Source organism: Pan paniscus, chromosome 5, assembly GCF_029289425.2.
Source record: "Pan paniscus chromosome 5, NHGRI_mPanPan1-v2.0_pri, whole genome shotgun sequence".
Classification (NCBI taxonomy): domain Eukaryota; kingdom Metazoa; phylum Chordata; class Mammalia; order Primates; family Hominidae; genus Pan; species Pan paniscus.
This window is the reverse complement of record NC_073254.2, coordinates 117,667,525-117,694,929: the sequence shown is the minus strand read 5'-3', so window position 1 is coordinate 117,694,929 and position 27,405 is coordinate 117,667,525. Positions and strand designations below refer to the sequence as shown.

At 33.7% G+C, this 27,405-nt stretch overlaps 1 long non-coding RNA gene across 13 annotated transcripts in view; it reads right to left on the bottom strand.

The window, feature by feature from the left end:
- The window catches only part of LOC100992117 (uncharacterized), an 843,804-nt gene extending 816,887 nt beyond the window's left edge, over nucleotides 1-26,917 (bottom strand). For 3 of the 13 annotated variants that reach the window (XR_010112490.1, XR_010112489.1, XR_010112488.1), the window contains exons 1-2: nucleotides 26,274-26,904; nucleotides 20,386-20,491 (exon numbers count right to left, since the gene is read on the bottom strand). This is a non-coding gene — a long non-coding RNA (uncharacterized LOC100992117). Of the gene's footprint in view, nucleotides 1-9,666; nucleotides 9,728-11,500; nucleotides 11,617-20,385; nucleotides 20,492-26,273 lie in introns of those variants that run through there. The other 10 variants (XR_010112485.1, XR_010112493.1, XR_010112491.1 and 7 more) reach the window with 7 other exon arrangements.
- Between the last annotated feature and the right edge of the window lie 488 nt (nucleotides 26,918-27,405).

Genomic DNA, 27,405 nt, shown 5'->3' with positions numbered 1-27,405 from the left:
GATTTTAACTCACACTCCCTACCAGATAGGTGGCAAAAAACTAAATGACAGAATAAATAAGATGAAAACCAATAGGTAGATAGAGATATATTCAACTTCACATCGCAAAAAACAAACATTTACCTTATTCTAAGGCACACACGGAACATTTATAAAAACTGAACATACAGGCATACCTCAGCAATATGGCAAGTTTGGTTCCAGACAACCACAATAAAGTAAATATTGTGATAAAGGAAGTCACACAATTGTTTTGGTTTCCAAGTGCATATAAAAGTTATGTGTACACTAGACTGCAGTTTGTTAAATGTGCAATAGCATTATGTCTAAAAACTCCATGTACATACCTTAATTTTTAAATATCTTATTGTTTAAAAATGCTAACCATTATCTGAGTCTTGAGCAAGTTATAATCTTTTTGCTGGTGGAGGATCTTGCCTCAATATTGATGGCTGCTGACTAATTAGAGTGGTGGTTCCTGAAGGTTAGGATGACTGTAGCAATATCTTAAAATAGGACAACAATAAAGTATGCCCCATTGAGTGATTCTTATTTTTACAAAAGATTTCTCCACAGCAGGCAATACTGTTTGATAGCATTGTACTCACAGCACAATTTCATTCAAAATTGAAGTCGATTCTCTCAAACCCTGTCACTGTTTTATCAACTAATTGTATGAAATATTCTGAATCTCTTTTGTCATTTCAACAATGTTCACAGCATCACAAACACTTCCTTTGCTCATGTATGAAAAGAAACTTCTCATCCATTAAAGTTTTATTATGAGATTGCAACAATTCAATCATATCTTCAGGCTCCACTACTCTTGTCCTCTTGCTATTTCCACCATATGTACAGTTACTTCCTCCCTGAAGTCTTGAACCCCTCAAAGTCATCCATGAGAGTTTGAATCAACTTCTTACAAAAGTCTGTTAGTGCTGATATTTTGAATTCCTTTCATAAATTATTTATGTTCCTAATGACATCTAGAATTACCAGAAGATTTTCAATTTATATTACCCATATCCATAAAAGGAGTCAATATTTATGGCAGCTATAGCCTTAAAAAATATATTTCTTAAGTAATAATCATTGAAAGTCAAAATTATTCCTTGATCCATGAGCTGCATAATGGATGTTGTGTCAGCAGACAGGAAAATGACATGAGCCTTCTTGTACATCTCCAACAGAGCTCTTTGGTGACTATGTCAATGTGCAGCAATATTCTGAAAGGAGTCTTCTGAGCAGTAGGTCTCAATAGTGGACTTAAAATATTCAGTAAACCACACTGTAAACAGATGTGCCATTATCCAGGCTTTGTTATTCCATTTACAGGGCAAAAGCAGAGTAGATTTAGCATAATTCTTAAGGGCCCTAGGACTTTTCAGCATGGTAAATGAGCATTGAATTCAACGTAAGTCACAAGCTCCATTAGCCCTTCACAAGACAGTCAGCCTGTCCTTCAAAGCATCGAACTCAACAACTTTTCCTCTACAGTTATGAAAGTCCTAGATGGCATCTTCTTCCAATAAAAGGCTATTTGCCTATACTGAAAATCTGTTGTTTAATGCAGCCATCTTCATCAATTGTCTCAGCTAAATCTTCTGGATAACTTGCTACAGCTCCTACCTCAGCACATGCTAATGCAGCTGGTGACTGAAGTTGAATTCAACTCAACAGTTGTTGCTTCATCTTACATTTTTATGTTGTAAATACAGCTTCTTTCCTTAAACCTAATAAACTTCTGTTAGCTTCCAACTTTTTCTGCAGCTTCTTCACCTCTCCCTGCCTTCACAGAATTAAAGAGAATTAGTACCAATTCTGGATTAGGCGTTGGCTTTAGATAATGTTGTGGCTTGTTTGATCTTCTTTCCAGACCACTAAAACTTTCTCTATATCAGCAATAAGGCTGTTTTGCTTTCTTGACATTCATGAGTTCACTGAAATAGCACTTCTAATTTCCTTCAAAAACTTTCACTTCGCATTCTCAACTTAGCTGACTGTTTGGTGTAGGAGGCCTGGCTTTTCTCCTGTCTTGACTTTCAACATTCCTTTTCCACTGAGCTTAATCAGTGCTAGCTTTAGTATTATCGCGGTGTTATTAATTGGCTTAATTTCAATATTGTTGTGTCTCAGAGAATAGGGAGGTTCAAGGAGAGGGAGAGAGATGGGAGAACAGCTGGTTGGTGGGGCCGTCAGAAAATGTGTGACATTTATCAATTAAGTTTGCCATCTTCTATAGGCATGGTTCGTGGTACGCCAAGACAATTACAGTACGATAGTATTTGAAAGATCACTGAACAGATATAATAATGATAATAATAATAATAAACTTAAAATATTTTGAGAATTACCAAAATGTGACACAGATAGGAAATGGGCACACGTTGAAATATGATACCAATAGACATGTTCAGTGCAGGGTTGTCACAAATCATCAATTTGTAAAACATGTAATATCTGTGAAGCATAATAAAGCAGGGCAAAATAAAATGAAGTATTCCTGTATAATAAACTATTACAAAAATCTTAATAATTTCTATGAGAGGAAAAATACAAACATGGCCACAACATCATGACATTTTACAGTTATAACAATATTTTAAGGTTATTGCAAGTTGAATTTTAAAACTCTCTAATAAGTAATTATTGAGCAAAAGGAAAAAGACCAAAATGGAATTACAGATTCTACATATCAGGATTTATGTCATTACATTAAATCACTAATAAGCAGAAAATATACGAGTTAAATTCCCAATTGAAACAGCTAGAAAAGGACAAAATGTAAACCTAAGCAAAAGGGAACAAAATAAAATAAAAGCAGATATTAATAAAGTTAGAAAACACAAAATAGTAGAAATTTAGTATTTTAATTAAAAAACAAAACAAATCATTGACTAATCATTAAAAGAAAGCAAAACTACATGAAATAATAAACTACAGGGGACAAAATAAACATTAAAATAAGAGCAAATTTCAAAATCATGTGACTTTTACCTTTTACTTTGCACAACAAATAAACTTGAAAATCTAGATGAAATGACTAATTCTAAAGAAAAATATTTTTACCAAATTGATCTCAGTAGGAACTGAAAGTGTAAACAAATCAATTTCCACAGCAGAAATAGAGAAAATTAGTAAAGTATTACCCCACATACAGATCACCAAGTCCAGATGTTTTCAAAGGGCAATTTCTGGAAATCTCCAAGGATGAAAATAGAAGTCCAATGATATTAAATAATTCCAGAGCATAAGGGGAAAAATAAAAACTTTCAAATTCTGTTGTGTTTCTTGGGAGAGTACACAAAACCTTGATACCTAAACCTAGTAATTATAGCTTTAAGAAATTAAAATAACATTTATTAATATTTCTTCAAAATTGTAATTAAAATATTAGCAAACAGAGTCCAATAGTATACACAAAAAAAATACATCATGGCCAAATGGTATTTATTCCAGGAATGCAAGGGCAACTTAATATTTGGAAATCCATCAGTGCATCAGTGTACTTCACCATATTAGTAAATATAAGAAAAAAACCACATGATTGATTCCATAAACGTTGAAAACTTAAAAGAAGATTCAACACATTTCAGCACCCATTTTAAATAAAATAGATGTGTGTATGTGTGTGTTGTGTGTATCCTAAAGCCAGTATCTGACCTATTTGACTTAATAGGAAACACTAAAGACACTCCCTTTATGGGCAGGAAAAAGGCAAAATGTTCACTGTCTCCAATTATAATCCTGCATTTGAGATATTAATCAATGAAATTAGATATGAGGAAATAGAGACATAAGAACATAAAAGAAGTATAAAGCATCCTATTTGAAGATGACAAGATAGTATACGTAAAAAACTCGAGGATTTAATGACTAAACTGAAACCAAAAATAAAATTTAAAACAGTAGAAAGAGAAATACTATACACAAATTAATGTACTCCATATATACAAATTATTAATTAGAAGATACAATGTAAGAGAAATGCTATTTTTCATGGCCACCAAAAAAAATGAAGTACTTAGAAGTAAACCTAACAAGTGATGTTAAAAAGGTTTTTAAAGAAAACTTTAAAATACTCCGAATGAAAAGTGAACTTAAAGGGAAAACTATCTGTTCTTAGATGGTCTGAGTCAACACCACGAAGATGGCAATTCTCACCATGTTAATCTAGAAACAACGTGACTCCATAAAAATACAAAGAACAATATGTTTGAAGCCAGATAAGTTGATTTTAAAATTTTAAGGAAAATAATTACGGTAGAAAAACTAGAATAATCCTCAAAAGCAGCAATAGAGTGCCTAGCCAAACAGATACTAAGATACAATCAAGGCGCGGTGTTATGGGAATATAAACAGAATCAATGAGAAAGCCCAGTACGTATGTAAATTTTATATATATATATATGTGTGTGTGTGTATGTATATATATGTATATATGTATATATGTGTATATGTGTGTGAGTATGTGTGTGTGTATATATATACACACGTGTGTACATATGTATGTACATATGTGTATATATACACACACATGTGTACATATGTGTGTGTGTATATATATATACACACACACATATATATACACCATTTCCAATCACTCCTTTTGGGGAAATGTGATATCAGATCTGTACCTCAAATATACAAAAATAAACTAAAAATAGATCGGATATCTAAATACAAAAAATGAAATCATATATATACTAGAACAGGACATAGATTAATTCCTTTTTAACCTTGATATGGGGAAAGCCTTTCTACCGCAAAATCCAGATACAATAAAAGATAAATTAAACTACATAAAATATTTTAAAATAACCTTTTGCAGGAAAAAAACACTATGAGCAAAATCAAAACAAAAATGACAAAATGTGAGAAAATATTTGCAACATATATTGCAGATAAAAGGTTAATATTCCAAAAATATAAAGAAATCTGAAAAATGAGAGAGACATGAACATATGTTCCACAGAAAAAAAAACATATACAAACGGTCTTAAAATACATGTAAGATGCTTCCAGTCACTTAATTTATAAAAACGTAAATTAAAACTCCACTGACTGACCATTTCTCCCTTATCAGGTTGACAGAAATCCAAAGCTTCACCATACACCCTGCTAGTGAGGTTGTGAAGAAACACATCCTCATACGTTGTTGGTCAGAACATTACATTATACCATCCTGTGGAGGGGAATTTAGCAAAAGTTAGCAAAACAAAACCTATCCTTTGATCCAGCAGTTCCACTTCTAAAAATTTAATCTGAGGATATATCTCTACAACTACAAAACGTATGTATACGTGTTTAAGTGTATTCATTGAAACATTAATTATAATAGCAAAATATTGAAAACAACTTAAATTCCCTGCAGTAGCAAGCAATAGATTTTTATACATTACCGAACATCCAAAAATGGGTACTTTGTAGCTATACAAAACACTAAAGAAGTTGCCAGTAAACTGCTAAGGAGTGATTCCCAGGATATATTGTTAAATGTAAAAATATATATTATAACCTACTGTGTAAGAATGAAGAGAATGAAGACACACATTAAGCATGTTTGTTTGTGTATGTATTGCTTAATACATTTGTGTATGTATTTGCGAAAATAGACACACTCAGAAAAAAACCAGAAACTAATGAAAATTGTTACCTAAAGATGAAAAGTGGGAAAAAAGTATAAGAGAAAGGAAAAAGAATCAAACTTTTCTGATTCATCCATATATTATATATATATATATAGCATTTGATATGTAAGCATATCACTTCTTTATATAAATTTAGAAATTAAATCAAGAATCCAAAAAAAATCACTAAAATTGAACAGAAACAGAAACAAATTTAGCTATAGCAAATTTATAACATACGTGTCCGTACACACACACACACACACACACACACAATTTCAGAAATTTTTGAACACAGTACTGTGATTATTAACCCCTAGTAGAATACATTTTAAAGACAAAAAGAACTTTAAAAAACTTTAAGTTTACTTAGCAAGTTTGCTGTTGGTAGTGGTATCGGTGTAGTAATTCTGAAAACATTTTGTGGGTGCTGTAAAATACACTAAATGAATAAATATATTGGTGTTGACAGTCAGGATCTTCACTGTGGAAAAAGTAAGATTCCAACATAGGAAGTGTGGAAGAACTCTGCAATGCAGCTTTCAGTATAAGAGATACATATACTGCATTGACTGACTGAATAAGCATATGATGAACCTGAATCTTGGTTTCTAAATACAATTCCCCACTATAAGGAACCAGAGCTCTTTGGAGAAATGGTTGATTCCAGCTCTTAGGCATGGAAAGTGCAAGGTAGGTTTGTAACATATTGCTGAGACAGAAAGCAAAGAAAATGCTCAAAGATTGATAAGGCTATATCAAACGACACAGAGGTCAACTTGAAGGGGCTTCTACTTCACATATTTGGGATAATTTGAGCAATCAAAAAAATAATGATGGCAATGGATGATAACACATCAAATATTTTAAAAATTCCTAAATCCATAATGATATTTTAAAAAATAAAAGAGATGGGGAAGAGAAAGTTCTTCCTTGAAGAAAGTCTATTAGTAAATATAAAACAAAAGATATAAATTAAAAAATTTTTATTTTGCAAGCACTAATGCTAAGATTATCATGAATGTTAAAAAATATTAAATCAATTTTTTGAGAGCAAGATTTGTATACAGTCTTAAAGCGTTAACCACAGTTATCTATCAACTGAGAAAAAAGTTTACCTTTTACAATGAAAGAATCTCAGAGATATCAGTTTAATCAAATAAACAATAAAGCATGACCAATAATGGTATAAGTCAATATTATTAATGTGATACACTGAGAAGGACACAAGATCATCTGTTTATTATTCTTGACAAAAAGTATTTCAACTGATTCTAAAAATCCAGAAATAATCAGTGGGACATTGTGAAAAAAATAAAAAAAACACTGGCCTAGACTTTTCAAAATTTCAAATTCATGAGACAAGAGAGGGACTATTCTATATTAAAGACAAGACAACCAAGGGTATTGAATAATCCTTGATTGAATCATCAGTTGAAAAGTGAAACAACTATAAGAAATGTGAATTTCATAATGGAAAAATTTTAATATGGGCTGATATCAGGTATTTTTCTTACATCAATAGTTTATATTTTGGGTGTAACAACACCATTAAGGTTATGAAGAAGAATGTCCTCATCTTGAAGAAATAGATGTTGAAGTATTTGGGGTGAATTATCATGATGTCTGCAACTGATTTCTAAATTTTCAGTAAATATATTTCTGTATGTGAGAAGGACACAGAGAGAGAGCGAGATTGCCAATGTAGGAAATTGGTAACCTCTGGTGTACTTAGATGAGACATATGAGTGTTCATTATATATGATTTTAGTTTATTCATAGGCTTGAAATCTTTCAAATAAAAACTTAGGAAATGAAAAAAATCATTTAGCATTAATGAACAAAATGTATTTATTTTTAAGAGTTTCAAAGTTATTATTTTAAGCAGCACAAAGCTAAGGCTATCTAAAACATAATAATAAAATTATAGTCGGGTTATTTAATTGCCTTTTATCGCCTAAAAATAATAATTAAAAAGGAAGCATATGCTGTTTATTTACTTAAAGGAATATTCCTATCAGAAAGAAGAATGTAATTTTCTCATATTTTGCCCTCATCCACCAAATATGTGTAATAATTCACAAGAATGTTGACTCTTTTAATAGTTCCAGAAAACTTTTGCAGATTTTGAGGTAGGTGAGTTAAACTGAGGTCATAAATTCAATAATAGCAAAATCACTTCTTAACTTCCACATTAGCATCAGGAACTCTGGCTACAAATTCCACCTCTGTAACTCACTAGACATGGAGTCACCATCTAACTTGTTCAGATTTCACATTTCTCATCTGTAAAATGTGAATATGAATACCTATGTCATTCCTCCCTTTGAAGAATCATAAGTTACGTAAGCAATATCATTTAATAGCATAATGTCTAGCTAGACTAGGGGCTCCATAAATGTTAGGTGAACTTGGTATTGTCTAATAACATCAATGGTTTAACTTGTTTTTGACACTTGAACTTGGTTCTTTCTAAATTAATATAGTCATCGGTGCTGTCTGCAAGAGAGAATATATTGAATTTCATGAGTTATGAAGAAGCAGAGATATATCTTCAATTAAAATTTGTACAAAATCACAGTCCTCAAAAAGGCACAAGGCCATATAAAAACTAATAAGAAATTCTCATCCATAATTGATTCACAGTTTTTAATTAATGCATTTCTCTAATAGCTATTCAGCTGTTACACTGGTGCTACTGAAATTAAAACACTATAAAACAGTGTTATCATTCCAAAAATATACACCTAAAAATGATTTTACCTCTTATTTTCAAAGCAATATATTTAATCCCATTACATTTGAATTGGTAATTATTAGATAACTTCCAAGCAAGTCTAAACAGGTAGTTTCCCTTTTTATAGAACTATGCCAAAGTTACCAGAACAGAGTCATCTTATAGATGAATAAGGCAGGTAGTAATCTACTTATTTGGCACACTTTGAGAAATATCATGGCAGAAAGATTCTCAGTCTTCTTCCTCTTTATAAATAACAAAAAGGTGCTAACAGTCAATAAGCCTACAAAAAGGGCCAGGAGTTGAAAAACCCCTCCTATCCTCAAACATATTTTAAGCATTTGCATCTCTTTTAAATATGCTCCAGTGGGAAAAGGTGTATTAAGGGAAGGGAACAGTGGGAGTGAGATGAAGGAAAACCCCCTAAATTGCTACTTTTCCAGAGGCTTAACTGTAAATAGCAGATTACAGAACCAGAATCAAACACAGCATTTGGGTGGGTGGCTGAGCTGTAGAGAAGACCCCTTCTTCCACTCATTGATATTAAATACACACCAGCCCCATTGATTTGTGTGAACTGTTGTTTTATAATTAAGCAAGAAAAGTTTAGTTGCGACCAGAAGCCATCAAATTAGGGGAGACAAGAATAATGAAGGCGATGGCATCATTCCCTGCCTGATGCATTCAAGGTTCCAGAGGTAAAGGTGAAAAAGTAACAGGACAGTCTTATGAGAGATTTCCTGTGATTCTTAGAAAGCCTGAGATATTGAAATATTTTCATGAGAGTCTTTGGGTAACTCTTGGCACAAGTGCGATTCTGAGTTGGGGAAAGCCTTTCTCCCTGCTGTTTCCTCACACCCTGCACTCTTGTGACACTCAGGGCTGGCAGCTTTACGGACACTGCCACCCACACCCAGGAAAGAGAGGAAGGCCCCTGTCAGCATAGGCAGGAGGTGAAACTCTGTGAAGCAGTTTTATGGATGGAGACTCCATCCATGGAGAAAAACAAAGGAGAACATGAATATTTAGTCATGTGGGGGGAAAAATGAGACTATGAACAAATGTTAGGCCCCCATCCCTTTAATTTATATCACGTCCTGCCACTGGGTCAGTCTCCCTAAAAGAGCATTTTATCCTGTTTGTAAATTTTTCATCAAAAATCATTAGATATAGGATAAACAAAACATTCTGATCACAACCTTCTAAAATGTGGCCTCAATGAATTCCCTTTCATTCTCTATAAGAATCTCATATAACCTAAACATATTTGCCACTTCCTCTCTTCTCCCAGTTTCTTACCTTGATTAAAGCATATCGTTTCTTGAACTTTGTACAGTCTCCTGCATCCTCTCCTGCCCGTCTAAATACAAAGCAAGTAAAGTACCATCAGTTCCATAAACACTTTCCAGCCTTCAACAAACTACTTTGATCTACTGCTCTTCCCAAAAATATGACACAAATTGTCCATATTCAGATATTAGCATTGCAAACTTAAAAAAATATATGGTTTGATACTTCATCAGTTATATATTGTTTGGGAACATCTTTTTTTCTGTTGTCTAATTTTGTACTTGGCCTTTGTATTATATTTTGTCTGGCCTTCCCATTTATAAAGTAAGTTTCTTGATGACAAGTTCTATGTTATTCTCATCTTTGCATTTTCTACAGTGCTTAACATGGAGAAGTCCTCTATAAATATTTTTGATGGATAAATTGACTCATTTATGTAGCATGGTATCAAGAAAAATGAGAAGGAATATTTGGAGTAACATCTCATCACATTTTGAAATGTTACTCTTTTTTCTCTATCCAGAAAAGTCTCTTTTCAGTTCTAATCCGAACTTCCTAGTAACTGAGATAAAGTCAAATAATCAATCCACAGTCTGCTACCACATATTAGCAAAAATTTCGCCAACCCACAATGATAATCATCAAAGAGATAAAATGTTCATAGTCAACTCTTCTTTTAGGTTTACAAACAGTGAATGTATAACCAACCAGACTGAAAGTGAGATCTACCACAACAAGGCACCATGATCCTTTTATTTTCCATTATGCATTATTTTAAAGAAATTTAATAACAAAACAAAAGTGCCAGGAAACTTGAGATCTAAGTCCTTCATATTAATCTTTAAGACGTACTTTTATGTACTAAAATAAAGTATCTGTCTCCAAGTTCTTTGTTGATTAGTCAACCACACTGGAAGAAAGACTAAATTTTTTTTTCTAGTCTTTTGCCTCCTTATTCACTAAGGATCAAAAAAATTTATCACATTGAAACCATCGGCTGCTCAAAATTCATATTTCTCCAGCACAGTCAAAGATTATTAATAATTATTACATATAAACTATAAGATGTTCTATTTTAATAGTTTCTTATATGCCTCAAAAGCATTTCTTTCCCTTCTTACATGAAGTCTTGCCTCCCTTTTATTCCTTTACTCATACATTAACATTTATAATTCCTTACATCACAAAAATATACAATAAGAAGAAATCTCTTCATTTATTATTAGTATGAGAAATCAGAACTACGTTAGATTCAACACATTGGAAAACAAAATGAAACCACCGATCCCCAACCTCTAGTGTAAGAGAAATTAAGCAGAAAGAGTTGCCTCTGTTGGGTTTAAAAAACAATATATAAAACTAAATGCATAGAGAAGGAAAGCAAACAGTTGATTCACATGACCAGGGTGAAAGGAAAAACAAACATTATAGTTGCAAAAACATATATTCCATAACAAGTTCTTAAGACTCCCAGGTGCAACATCAGCAGCGCTCGAGTCTCGATTTTTATTGTAATCCTGTGGCTTTTTATTTGTAACTTATATGAAAAGAATCATATTGATTGGGGCAGATTTAACTCAGTAAAACCTATTCTACCGAGATTGTCTGTGCTAGGTGATTTTATCAAGTTCTCTTTTGGTTTCATTTTCTTCCTCATCCCTATTCCCAGGGGAGGCTGCAGCCCAGCTTGCAGAGCAAATTGCCCTAAATTGAGTTCTTTCTCTGGCATAGACAGGGCTGCCTTTGGCTCCTCGGCTTGGAAACTTTATGCATTCTTTTTTCCTTCGTCCTTAACAATCCCCTTCCCTTTTTCCAATTAAAATGGAGAAGTTTGCACCGGTACCTGCTCCCAATTAAATGAATACTGCATTACCAGCCGCACTCCCGGATCTTCTTTACCCTCCCTTCATTAGCCTTATTCCTCTGAGGCTGCCTGGCTGTCTGCCAGGGACTTATGGCAAGAATTCAAAATCTTGCACACTTTATCCCCTCCAAATCATTCTTGAATATAAGCAGTCTGCTCCTTAGGCCTAGCATGAGAAATCCAAGAACGTGTTCAAAATGGATAGGGGGTTGGGAGGGAGAGAAGAGAAAAAAATGATTTATTTAAAAGGCTAAAAGCCTACGCAAAGAAAGACAAGCTAAGAGAGGTTAAGCTTCCCAGTTAATTGACCTTAGTTTCTTTTTTAAAAGCCTGAGTAGGAAGAACAACAAATGACAGTTCAATGGCCTTGCTTTATTTCTGAGTGCCTTCATGTCTACAGGAAGTACATCATCATCTTTGCACCTCAGGCATACTGACTCCCAACACTCAAAATAATGTACCATGACCGAAGAGGCCAATATTGGAAGCTTAAGCAACTACTGTTATATATATATGTGTGTGTGTATATATATATGTGTGTGTATATATATATGTGTGTGTGCATATATATGTGTATATATGTATATATGTATATATATATACATATATATGCATAGATATACATATATACATATATGTGTATACATATATACGTATATATGTACATATGTGTATATACATATATATGTGTATATACATATATATGTATATATATAAAGAGCAACATGGAATTTTCCAACAAATGTGAGTGCTCTGGGGCCGTTGCATCAGCCATTCTCAACTGACACTTGGAATCAGTGAATGTGCATCAAGCTGTCATGAATGATGACCTAGGTGTCAGGCCAAAAAACAAATGGGCATTCTGTTTGCCTCCACTACTCTCTGAAACTTTGCAAATTTCATTTACAGAACTACTGAGCATACTTGAGCAGAATATGTGATCAAATTCCAGTTCTAGTACATACTGTGTGTGTGACCTTGAGCAAGTTATTTAACTTCTCCAAGGCTCATGGTCATCATTTGTAAAGTGGGACTAATAACTATATCCAGAATGATATGCTTTTTGTGGATTAAGTAGTTCATGTAAAGCACTGAGCACAATTCCTGGCACATGGTACATAGTTACCTACTGTATATTCCCATTATTATTGTTACTATTATTAATACTAGGCAAAAATTATACCATATGATCTGATAGAAATTTGGAGCCTTTCCCAGAATATGGCAAGGGCTAAAGACAATTTGCAGATGATTTTTAATTTTATAAAGTTAAAAATGTGCAATTGGATTCTCAGAAGTTGACCCATGTTTGGCACAGAACCCAACACAGCTATGACATCCGCCAAGGTCAATATTGGAAAACCTGTCCTTTAGTGGTAATTATACGTCATCAAATTCTTCAAGCACCTTAGAGAATATATCACCATTGCTGACTTTTTAGTAGAACAATATGTAATTGCACACTTCAAAACAGTCATCACCAATTTGTTTCAGTTCTGAGAATTAACATAGTATTTGTTTTATCTCCTAGTGATAAACTTCCCAAGCACGCTATAATGCCACAGTTCACCACTTGAAGAAAAAAAAGCAAAGCAATGCAAAAAGCCATAATTGCTAAATCTTTTTCAGTGGTTAGATTGATGAAAAGACAAAAAAATCGTAAATATGAATTGGGATAAATACAATAAACAAATTTGTGCTGACTGTTTTTATCTCCTACAACAGACACCACTGATGTCTGTACATGAGCTGCACAATTATTGACTGATTTATAAGAAATATGCTGTGTATTGTCTAAGAAACCCAAGGCAGTAGACATAATCTCAAAATAGGAAGTTACTTTATAAATAGCTACTTTTAATGTGTAAATTTTTAAACTAATATCTAACAGTTGTACATATTTGGGGGGTGCCTGTAATATTTTGATATCTGTATACAATGTGTAGTAATAATCAAATCAGGTAATTGTTACATCCATCGTCTCAAACATTTATCTTTTCTTTGTGCTGAGAACATTACAGTTCTTCTCTTCTAGAAAATAACTATTTTTGATTGATCAAATCCAGGTCAAATTTCCTATAGCATTTTACAATAATTATTAGGAATGCAAACACTGGAATCAGAGATCTGGAATTATATTACAGCCTCAACTTTTGCTTGCTATGTAACCTCGAAAATGTCATTTAACTTATCAGACCCTCCATTTCCTCAAATAGGGCTTATAACATGTGCAAGGTGATGTTTTTAAGGATTACATTTAAAATGCTTAACTTGAGCCATAAGAAGCTCTCTACTTTACCATGATCATGATCATCATCACTATTATTACTGTCAAGTTTTTTTACTTTCAAAAATTAGTTCTTAAAATAGGAAAAGAATGTGAAATATGAAGCAAGAGATTTTGATGTATATCAAATATTAGTGAGACTGCACTGATCCCACTAGAGGTAACACACACTCACTGATTCAGATCATGCATATTTGAGGACAGCTAAATTGGGATCGTTCTCAGAAATTATACCTTAAGGAATGGATTGAAAAATCTACTACATCCAGGAAGTTTTACATATATATATGTAAAACTATATATATATATATATATATATATATATATAGTTATTTAACAAAAAGACATATTACATGCACTAGCACAGAAGATACAAATCAAGTCACATAGCAATGAGGGAAGGTCTGCCAATTCCAGGTAAAGGTCTTTCACGTGATATTTATACTCACTAAGTCAGAGATGCCATGTTACCTGGTTATGTGAGAAAAAAAAAAAGATTCAACAGGAAGGTAAAATATTTTCCATTGTTGCACTATCACAAGCATTTTAAAATTACAAAATTAATTTTAAATTAAAATGTGTTCTTAAACCTCAAGTGTCACATGTATCCCCTTGAACCTGCCCTTTGGCTAAAGATCCTATCTTGGTTAATGGCACTATCATTCATCTATCCCGGAAAACTGGGAGCCATCCTGCTATTTCCCTACTCAAAAGTCACCTGTGTACTAACAATTCTACTTCCATGACATTGGTTAAAACAGAATCATCTTTGCTGATACTTAGTTCAGAACCTCATTGTCTCATGCCTGAACTACTGTAATAGTCTCCAACTTGTCTCCTTTATCTCAGATTCTACCACTCATTGCCTTCTCTAAATTCTCATTAAAATAATCTTGCTAACACAGTCTGATTGTGCTATTCCTCAACTTGAAACCTGTGATCTCATATCAGACTCTTCTCAGCCCAGCCCCATGTGCTTGTCCCTCCCTACTGTCATCCTCCATGCCCACTCTCATCCCCAGTGCCCTCCGTGTATCACCCATATTCTTTTTCATTTTGTTACTTGTTCTTCTAGCTTATGTTAGTTCTGTAGTCTATAATGGACTTATTTTTCCCATTTAGTCTAAATATTACACGAGTGCTTGAAAAGAAACTTCTATGTAAGTTCTATATAGACCCATTAGGTGAAGCTTCTGTCAGCTACCGAGAGAAGTGTGTTCAGATATTTTTGAATTGTGGATTTGTCATTCTCCCATGTAGTATTATCCATTTATGTTTATATATATTTTTAAGTCAAACTTAATTTTTAAAATTTATATATATAAATATATATTTTGAAACAAGGTCTTATTCTGTCAACCAGGCAGTGGCGTAATCACAGCTCACCGTAACCTCCAAACTCTAGGGCTCAGGTGGTACTCCCAAGTCAACCTCCCAAGTAGCTGGGAATACAGGCATGTGCCATCATGCTCAGTTAATTTTTTAATTTTTAGTAGAGACAGGGTCTTGCTATGTTGCCCAGGCTTGTATCAAACTCTTGGCCTCCATTGATCCTCCTGCCTTGGCCTCCCAAAATGCTGGAATTACAGGCATGAGCCACCACAGCTGGCCTTAAGTCAAACTTTAGGTTATATATAAATGTACTTTTAAAATTTATTTATTTGAAAGTCAATTACTAAAATCTATATGTAAATATTAAGACATTAACAATGAATTTTTAATTAAAATGACAATTTATAATTGTATAAACTTATGGCACACAAAGAGATGTTAATAAGGAATAATTAAATCGAACTAGTTAACATATCCATCACCTCAAATACTTAACATTCTTTTGTGGTAAGAACATTAGAAATTTACTCTCAGCAATTTTGAAATGTACAATACTCTATTATTAACTATATTTATTTTTAATAATATTAGGCTTATATAATTTTCTAATATGCATACATATATATTTATATGTTCCATTTGACTTTATACTGGCTTAAATTATTCTATACAAAAATAATATAGTGATAACACATTTCTTCTGGCTAGTAATTATCTGGGATTCGTTTTCATCATTTACTTTCATCATGGCTGTGTCCTTATGTTTTAAGTACAAATCTTTAGAGAGCATACTACTAAAATTTTAAAAATCCAGTCTGACCACTTTTGTCTTTTATTTGGAGAGTTTGCTCCATACATATTAATTGTGACTACTGGCCTGTTTGAATTTACTTCACTTAATTTGTGCATCTGAGACTGCCCTATTTGATTTTTGTTCTGTTTCTTTTTAGCTTGTCTGTCTCCTTAATTCCTTCAAGAAGTGTGTACTGAACAATTACTATCTTGCAAGCACTATTCTAGACATTGGAGATTGGAGCTGAAGGAGATACAGACTCTTGCTCTCAGGGAGATTACATTCTAGTGGGAGGGGAGAGACAATGAATAAGTATACAATTGAATATGAACATAAATAAATAGTAATGAAAATATTTTAAAAACATATGTTATATTCTTATTGTCCTTACTCTTCTCAGAAGCTCATTTTTCTTCTGAGGCTATAGGAGTAGCTTTGTAATGGGTCTCTCCTTGTTCTGTATCTCCTTTTCTAGTCCATCTGCCCCACTAATATTATCATGTTGTGATTTAAATATTACTTTTCCTAGCTTAAAACCTTCAACATCACCCTCTTGGCTACTTCATAGAGCAAAAATACCTTAGCCCAACATTTAAAATCCTCTACAAAATGGGATCAGCCTACATTTTCTAGCTATTTCTTCAATAGAAATATAGTGAAATATACCTATACGACTTAGAAACATAGCAATAGAAATACAGTGAAACATACCTATACCACTTAATTCAACTGATGAGTAAAAGTTCATGTTGCTTGCCGGGGTGGGAATGATATGAAAGAAAAATTGACAGAGTGGAGGAGAAGAAGAAAAGACTAGAAGAGAATTACTTTAGTTATAAAATGTTAATATCTCCTTAAAAGTTTAGGGAAATTATTAACACATTAATTTGACATTTTTTAGTATACATGTATGGAGCACCTGCTATATGCCAAGCACTGTGCTAAGCCCAAGGATTATAAAGATGAATAATAAGATGTAATATTTGCCTTCAAGGATGGTGGAGCTTAGTGAGAAAAAGATAAATAAACAGATAGAGGAAAATGTACTAAGTATTATGACAGAAGTATCTGTGAAGTGCAACTAGAGAACTCAGGCAGGAGGCTCTGTAAAGGTTTCAGGTGAATTAGATCTTCTACTGAGAAAACAGCATGAGAACTGAGAAAGGCAGGCCTTCATGCTTTCAGAGCAGTTAAGGCCTCTTGTACTTGCAGATATTATAGTAATAAATTGATATATTTAAAATAGTATTAATGTCACACCATAGAAGTATCACCAACTTCTGAATATACTGCTTTAAATTATTTCACAAAAATTTGATTAAACATAAGACAGTAAGTGCATGAAGTTATTTATTCCTTACCCTTGAAAATCATACTAAACTGACAGTAAAATAATTTTAAAACTTAGAACCCTGAAGGATGAAAAGGAGAGAAGAAGATGCCAGATAAGTTATCTCAAAAACATTCCTGAAATGTTATAATGTAAATGGATGAATAGTAACTGCTTAGCAAACCAGATAAAGCTGAAGCCTTAACCTGAATTGAAGAAAACCAATAGGAAACTGCCAATTTTACCTCAAAAACCCAAAGAGATTTTCCCTTCAAGCTAGAGAAACTGAATGGCCCAGGGAATACACGCACATAAAGATTTAGACTCTCTCAATTAAAAAGCCATGTTACCACTTCATCATACTAATAAACCACACCTATCAAGATACCTCATTATAAAGACTTCCCAAATTATTATTTGGCTCTTACTCTTAAATATAGAGAAACAGTCAAGGATCCTTCAACCTGTGGAGAAATATTCTAACATGAAAGGAAAAAAAACAAAACATAGAATCTGGAATCTGAATGAGGTTTCTGGAGAGAAAGTTGGGTTTCTGTACAGAAATACTAAGAGTGGAAGACAGTGAAGAGAAACTTTCAAAGTTTTGAGAGAAAATTATTTCTAATGTAAAATTGAATACCTTACCAGAGTATAGATCAAGTATAATTAGAGAATAAAGATATTCTGGTATATTCAAGGCCACAAAATTTTACCTCCTCAGTATTCTTGTCAGGAATTTTCTTGGAAATGAACTCCACTGCAAAGTTGACAGTAAACCAAGAAAAACAACAGGAAAGAGAAACATAGCTCAGGAAAAAGATAAAGGGAAAATCTCAGACTGATGGTGAGGGCTCTAGAATGGACACCTTCAAGAAAAAATAATGTCTAAAAATATTGAAAGTAAAACAAATTCACTTAACATAGATGTGGCTATCAAAACCAGGAACACCTGTTGAAGGGAAGCTCAATATAGATGATGTGTTCACATGGAAAAATGGAGAGGGTTGAAGAATAAAGCACACAGATTATCAAAGGAAGAAAATTTGAAAATTGAAAAAGGTAACTCAGTGTGTTCAATAACTGACCTGTTAGAAAGTTTCATCTAACTGACCTGTTAGAAAGTTTTTAATGTTTAAAACATGATTTCAGGAAACTCTAGGAAAGGAAATATTTAAAATCAACTCCACTGACAAAGTTTTGCAAATTGATTTATTTGAAAAGCTCTTGATATACACTGACATACTTCTTCATTGATAGCTAGATAGGTAGAAAGGGTTTTTGCTTGTTGGAGATGTCATTGGTACCTTATTCTAATTACCGAAATAAATGTCATAGATGTGCCTCTCTCTTAAAAATTATGACAAAAAAAATAAGAAAATAAATTGCCGTGTTTAACTATCCTCCTAAAGTTAAGGCTGGCTGAAAATTAAAATTTTTACCAAAACTACAAGGTCCCCTGAGACTCCCCAGAAATCTTACAATACCAATGAGGCTAGTTTGAGTGGCTATTCCCTGCAACAAACTCTAATTGGTATGTGTAATGAAACCTAATCTACATAAGTGAAACAAGATTTGGGGGGAAACTTAGTGATTATTTTTTAATTAAGATTACTTTACTGGGCCGGGCGCAGTGGCTCAGGCCTGTAATCCCAGCACTTGGGAGACCAAGGTGGGTGGATCACCTGAGGTCAGAGTTCAAGACCAGCTTGACCAACATGATGAAACGCAATCTCTACTAAAAATACAAAATGAGCCGGGCTTGGGTGGTGCGCGCCTGTAATCCCAGCTACTCCAGAGGCTGAGACAGGAGAATCGCTTGAACCTGGGAGGCCAAGGTTGCAGTGAGCTGAGATCACACCATTGCACTGCAGCCTGGGCAACAAGAGTGAAACTTTCTCTCAAAAAATAAAAATAAATAAATAAATAAAAATAAAGAATATTTTACATGAAGCTGTATTTGAATACTTTACTGTATTTTCATTCCTACAGGAAAAGTCTGCAAGGGCAAAAAGAAACAGCTTATTCTTCACTTCATTCTAGCCTCACCTCAAACCTTCTCAAAGCACTTCAAACTTACTAGCTCATGAATTCAAAAACTTCATCAAGAAGCCAGGCCAGTTTAGAAAGCTGACCATCCACTTTGGGTCAATCTAAAGTGGAGAAAGAAAGTTATATTGTGGGCTAGGAATGCCTAATAGGCTCAGTGTCCAGCTAACAAGTGAAATAGATTTATTTACAAAAAAAAATAAGCTACCTCTTGTTTTCAAACAAAATCTATTTAAATTTACATAAAATTGGTCAAATTATGCTTTTTCCCTAAATTTAATAAATTTAATACTTATTAGCCCTCTTCCAGTTTTCAACAAACTAAGCAAATGCTCATCAGGGAACAATGAAAACTCAGTAATTAGTTCAAAATTTATAAACTTACATCTGAAGTCATTATCTGAATTCCTATAAATAAAAAACATAAAACTTAACTTTAACATAAAACTTAATTTTTCACCAGGGGAATATCATGTTCTCTCCAAATTAACCCACCCCTCCAAAACAAGAATAACCATTGTAACAATGCTTACATGGTTCAACTATATACAATGCCAAAATTAGTTTTCTGAGGCATTAAAAGGTACCACTTGTGTATATAACTATGAGCTTCACTAATAAGCCTTCTAAAGTTCTGGATTTCTTTTGATATGATAATAACCTAACTCAGAGGCATAGAGAAGGGATCCCAAATATGTTAACTACTTAAAACCGAGTAAAAGGGGTCCTAGTGTGCAATGTGAAATTTTCATATGTGAAAAAATATACCATCTATCATTTGGTAGTATTTAAGCTATTTGATAACTACCTTGGAAAGGAACTTTTTCCTCTTTGTGTTAAACTTCTTGCATTTTATTTAGAGTCATGTTCATCAAAGCCATTTCTGGGGCAAGGAATGAGCCTACACAAATAAGACAATTCCAAGAAAGATATTTTCTAATATCTTGACCAAAAATTATCCTTCCTTTCTCATCCTGGAACTACAGGGTGAGTTCATTTCAATACACTAACCATTACAAAATCATTTTAGAAGACCCTGAACAACAGTAAAATTGGCCTCATTGCAGTGTACTCACACTTTTTGTGCACAGGTCCAAGACATAAGGAGTCAAAACCACCTCTGATGCCTTCTGACAGATTGAAGATGAACCAGATTCCACAGGGTGTACACGCCAAGGACATCTAGAAGCCAAATGACAAAAAATTAACATCTCCAGATTCTGTCTGTGCAGACACAGGAGCAACACAGATTTATAAACTCTGACTGTATCATCAAGAGAATCAAGTCAAATCCAGCTTTGTTCTCTTTCACTATTTCATCAAAAATAGCATCATATTCTAAAAACTGGGTTTTATATATCAAAAACTAACTTCTTTGTAATTTGTTTATGTTAGCCTTGGTTTTCATTTCAAATGGGACAGAATCTCAGACAGGGTGTTGACATTTTATGGAGCTTTTATTAAAGTATTTTATGAATTTTATAGCTAGAACTTTAACTCATTTGTGGAAAGTACATCTTAAGGTCATCTAAGCCAAGCTTTAGGCCAAGTGTCACCTGGGTTGAAGTTAAACCCCTTAAATATAAAATAGAGTTAATACTAACATTTGCATCTTGGGGATATTAGGATGGAATTTAGCACAGTAGCAGACACACAGTCTTTTTAAAATGTGAGGTTTATCATTTAAATTATTATTCTCATTCATTTAAAACTTACATATTTCTAAGAACCACACTTCTTACTCTCATTCCAGTTAGTTGCCCCTTTTTTAATCAATGGAGGCAGTTATTGTAGAAGATTGCTCCACAGTCAAAAGAGAAAGGTAGGACATTTTAATGGTGAGCAAAAGAACTTTGAATGAGCTCAGGGACTACCTCAAAACCTACAGCAAAAGTAATTATCAGAGTCTCCAGAAACAAAATTAAAACAATTCTATAGCACCATGAGACATCTCATAAGGGTAGCAAGACCACATGTTAGGTGCTGCATTATATCCTTTAATTCCCTCTCCCTTACGCAATATCACTATACGAGTACAGCAGATGCCTTAGCTCTGCCTTAGCCCGCTTTTCCCACAAATCAGGGCCAAAGATAATGTCTATGAGAAATTTATTTGAAAATGCAACCTTGGGAAGTATGATCAAGAGATAAGAAAAATTAAATCAGATGAGGAGAAAGACTATATATTACATTAAGTGGGATATATTATCAAGTTGGTGCCATTATGAGCAACTGGTTGTTTAATCTAGTCAGACGTTCTGAGAAACCTTATGAAACTGATTTCAGAACCATGTCTCCAGATAAAGAAAAGAGAAAGCAATAACTCATAGTTTCCTATTCCCCAGTGATCAAAGATCGCTCTGTATGTTGTTACCTTTCTTGCAATTCTAAGTTGCTCGTGAATGACTGTCAAACAGATTGCTACAGGTGTTCTCATGCCATGTGTTGGTGAGACACCATTAGTTTGAATCTGCATGGAATAAATCAAAGAATACATACAACTGATAAAAACAGCCATAGTTAAAATAAACATTGAGGATTTAAAATGATGCAAATGAATTGAACATACAAAAATCAATCAATGTAATATACCACATTAATAAAATGAAGCAGGCAAACACATGGTCATCTCCATTGATGCAGAAAAGGGATTTTACACAATACGACATCTGCTCATATAAAAACATTCAACAAGCTGGGAATAGAAAAAAACGTTCCTCAAAATGACAAAAGGCATTTAGGAAAAACCCACATTATATTCAAAGACAAAGGATGAAAGCTTTTACACTGAGATCAGGAACAAGACAATCATGTCCACTTTCATCATTTCTGTTTAACCCTGCCCTGGAAGGTCTAGCAATAGCAATTAGGCAAGAAAAAAAAATCGAAGGCATACAAATTGGAAAGAAGGAACAAAATTATTTCTATTCAGAGATAGCATTATTTTATATACAGAAAATCCTAAATAATCAAAGCAATTAGAGCTGATAAGTGTATTCATCAATGTTTCAGGATAAAGATCAACACACAAAAATCAGTTCTATTTCTATATGCTAGCAATTAACAATATAAGAATGAAATTAAGAAAACAATTTTGTTCATAATGGCATCAAAAAGAATAAAATATTTAGGAATAAATTTAATCAAGGAATTCCAAGACTTGTACACTGAAAATTACAAAACATTGCTAAAAGAAGTTAAAAGGCCTAAATAAAGAGAAAAACATTCCATTTCATTAATTGGAAGATTTATTATTAAGATATTAATACTAAGCAATCTACGGGCTAGGTAGAATCCCAGACAAAATCCCAATGACCTTTCTTAGCAAAAATGGAAAAGTTATTCCTAAAATTCACATAATAATGGAACTATCCAACACTGGAGCATCCAAATATATAAAGCAAATATTATTAGAGCTAAACAGAGAGATAGACACCACTGCAATAGTAGCTGGAGACCTCAACACCCCACTTTCAGCATTGGACAGATCTCCCAAACACAAAATCAACAATGAAACATTAGATTTAAAAACTGCACTATAGATTGAATGAAACTAAAAGATATTTACAGAACATTTCATGCAATGGCTGCAGAATATATACACTTTTCCTCAACACATGGATCATTCTCAAGATAGACCATGTGTCAGGTCATATAAGAAGTCTTAAAACATTCAAAAAAATTGAAATAACATCAAGCATCTTCTCTGACCACATGGAATAAAACTAGAAATCAATAACAAGAGGAATTTTGGAAACTATACAAACACATGGAAATTAACCAATATGCTCTGAATAAGCAATGGGTCAATGAAGAAATTAAGAATGAAATTGAAAAGTTTCTTGAAAAAATATTAATGGAAGCATAATTAAGCAAAACCTATGAGATACAACAAAAGCATTACTAACAGGGAAGTCTATACCTGTAACTGCCTACATCAGAAAAGAAGAAAAACTTCCAATAAGCAACCTAATGATACATCTTAAAGAACTAGAAAAGCAAGAGTAAACTAAACCCAGAATTAGTCAGAAAAAAAGAAATAATAAAGATCAGAGAAAAATAAGTGAATTTGAAATGAAGAAAACAATACAAAAGATTAATGAAACAAAAAAATTTGTTTAAAAAAGATAAGCAAAATAGTCAAACCTTTAGCCACACTACCTAAGAAAAAAAGAAAGACTCAAATAAACAAAATTGGATTTGCAAAAGGAGACATTACAACTGAGTGCAGAAATTCAAAGGATCATTAGTGGCTACTGTGAGCAACTATATGCCAATAAATTGGAAAATCTAAAAAAAAAAAATGGGCAAATTCTCAGACAAATACAACCTACCAAGGTTGAACTGTCAAGAAATACAAAATCTGAACAGACCAATAACAAGTAATGGGATTTAAGCTGTAATAAGAAGTCTCCCATAAAAGAAAAAAAAGCTCAGGACCTGATAGCTGATGGCTTCACTCCTGAATTCTACCAAACATTAAAAAAAGAACTAATACCAATCCTATTCAAAGTATTCCAAAGATTAGAGGAGAAGGGAATACTTCCAATCTCGTTTTATGAGGCTATTATTACCCTAATACCAAAACCAGACAAATATACATCCAAAAGAGAAAACTCTAGGCCAATATCACTGATCAATATTGATACAAAAATCCTAAAAAATGTACTAGCAAGGCAAATTCAACAACACATTTAAACATTATTCATCATGACCACGTGGAATTTATCTCAGGGATGGAAGAATGGTTAAACATATGCAAATCAACAATGTGATACATCACATCAACAGAATGAAGGATAAAAACCATATAATCATTTCAATTAATGCTGTAAAAGCATTTGATAAAATTCAATACTGCTTCATGATAAAAACCCTCAAAAACCCGTGATAGAAGGAACAAGCCTCAACATAATAAAAGCCTTATAGGACAGACCCACAGCTAGTATCATAGCAAAAGGGTAAAAACTGAAAGCCTCTCCTCTAAGGTCAAGAACATGAGAAGGATGCTCACTTTCACCACCGTTGTTCAACATAGTACAAGAAGTCCTAGCTGTAGCAATTAGACAAGAGAAAGAAATAAAGGGCATCCAAATTGGAAATGAAGAAATCAGATTATCTCTGTTTGCAGATGATAGAATCTTATATTTGGAAAAGCAAAGACTCCACAAAAAAACTATTAGAATGAATAAAATTCAGTAAAGTTGCAGAATACAAAATCAACATACAACAATCAGTAGCATTTCTATATGCCAATAGCTAACATTGTGAAAAAGACATCAAAAAGTAATTCCATTTATAATAGCAACAAATAAAATAAAATGCCTAGGAATTGCTTAACCAAAGAAGTAAAAGATCTCTGGAATAAAAACTATAAAACACTAATGCAAGAAATTGAAGAAGACACCAACAAATGGAAAGATACTCCATCTTTAAAGATTAGAAGAATCAATAGTGTTAAAATGGCCACACTACCCAAAGCAATCTATAGATTTAATGTAATCTCTATCACAACACCAAAGACATTCTTCACAGAAATAGAAAAAACAGTCCTAAACTTTATATGGAACCACAAAAGACCTGAAATAGCCAAAGCTATTCTGAGCAAAAAGAACAAAACTGAGGGAATCACTTTACCTTACTTTAAATTATACTGTGGAGCTGTAGTAACCAAAACAGCAAGGAACCAACATAAATAGAGACACATAGATCAGTGGAACAGAATAGAGAACCGACAGATAAAACCCAAACATTTACAGTAAACTCATTTTTGACAAAGGTGCCAAGAACACACATTGGGAAGAGAAACTGTCTCTTCAATAAATATTGCAGAGAAAACTGGATTTGAAGAAGAGTGAAACAAGACCCCTATTTCTTGCTTAAAATCACAATGGATGAAAGACTTAAATTTTAGACCTCAAACTATGAAACCGCTAAAAGAGAACATTGGGAAAACCCTCCAGGACCTTGGTTTGGGCAAAGACTTCTTGGGTAATACTCCACAAGCACAGGCAACCAAAGCAAAAATGGACAAATGGCATCACATCAAGTTAAAAACCTTCTGCACAGCAAGGGAAACAATCAACAAAGTGAAGAGACAACCCACAGAATAAAAGAAAATATTTGCAAACTTCCCATCTGACACATGATTAATAACCAGAATATACAAGGAACTCAAACAATTCTATAGGAAAATATCTAACAATCCAATCTTTTAAATGGGCAAAAAATCTGAATAGACATTTCTCACAAGAAGACATACAATGGCAAACAGATATATGAAAAGGTGCTCAAAATCATTGATCATCAGAGAAATACAAATCAAAACTACAATGAAATATCATCTCACCCCAGTTAAAATGGCTTATATGCAAAAAGCCAGGCAATAACAAATGCTGGTGAAGATGTGGAGTAAAGGGAACCCTGGTACAATGTTAGTGGAAATGTAAATCAGTACAACCACTATGGAGAAGAGTTTGGAGGGTCCTCAAAAAAAATTTAAAATAGTTGATTTCCCCTGGTTGGCAAGATGGTCAAATAGGAACGGCTCTGGTCTGCAGTTCCCAGTGAGATCAATGCAGAAGGCAGGTGATTTCTGCATTTCCAACTGAGGTAACCAGCTCATCTCACTGAAACTGGTTAGACAGTGGGTGCAGCCAACGGACGGCAAGCCAAAGCAAGGTGAGGCATTGCCTCACTTTAGAAGTGCAAGGGGTCAGGGAACTCCCTTCCCTCACCAAGGGAAGCTGTGAGGGACCCTGCCCAGCCTGGATACTACAATTTTCCCACAGTCTTCGCAACTCGCAGACCAGGAGATTCCCTCAGGTACCTATGCCAACAGGGCTCTGGGTTTCAAGCACAAAACGGGGCGGCTGTTTGGGCAGACAGTGAGCTAGCTGCAGGAGTTTTTCTTTCACACCCCAGTGGCACCTGGAACACCAGCAAGACAGAAACATTCACTCACCTGGAAGGGGGCTGAAGCCAGGGAGCCAAGTGGTCTAGCTCAGTGGATCCCACCCCTATGGAGCCCAGCAAGCTAAGATCCAATGCTTGAAATTCTTGCTTCCAGCACAGCAGTCTGAAGTCTGAAGAAAAATACTCATTTTATGATGCCAGCATCATCCTGATACCAAAAAACCTGGCAGAGACACAATAAAAAAAGAAAATTTCAGGCCAATATCCTTGATGAACATCAATGCGAAAATCCTCAATAAAATACTGGCAAACTGAAACCAGCAGCACATCAAAAAGCTTATCCACCACAATCAACTCAGCTTCATCTCTAGGATGCAAGACTGGTTCAATGTGCACAATTAATAAACATAATCCATCACATAAACGGAACCAGTGACAAAAACCACAAGATTATCTCAATAGGTGCAGAAAAGGCCTTCGATAAAACCCAACAACCCCTTCATGGTAAAAAAAAAACTCTCAATAAACTACATATTGATGGAGCATAACTCAAAATAGTAAGACCTATTTATGACAAACCAACAGCCAATATCATACTGAATGGGCAAAAGTTGGAAGCATTCCCTTTGAAAACCAGCACAAGAAAAGGATGCCCTCTCTCACTGCTCCTATTCAACATAGTAGCTATACAGACCAATGGAAAAGAACATATGGATTTTGTTTTTAATCCTGTTTACATGGTGAATCACATTTATTGATTTACATATGTTGAACCAACCCTGTATCTTGGGAATGTAGCCTACCTAATCATGGTGAATTAAGTTTCTGTTGTGCTATTGAATTTGGTTTGCTAGTATTTTGTTGATGTCTCTCTCTTTTTGATTCAGTTTTGGTGCAGTGTATGTATCTAGAAATTTATTAATTCCTTTAGGTTATCTAATTTTTTGGCATATAATTATTCATAATAATCCCTTATGGGCCTTTTAAATTTCTGAAGCACCCACTGTTATGTTTCCTTTTCAGTTTTATTTGAGTCTTCTCTCTTTTTTTCTTAGTCTAGCTAAGAGTTTGTTGATTTTATCTTTAAAATCACATAACATAATGACCTCCAGTTCCAGCCATATTGTTGCAAATGACAGGATCTCATTATTTTCTGTCTGAGCAATACTCTATTGTGTATA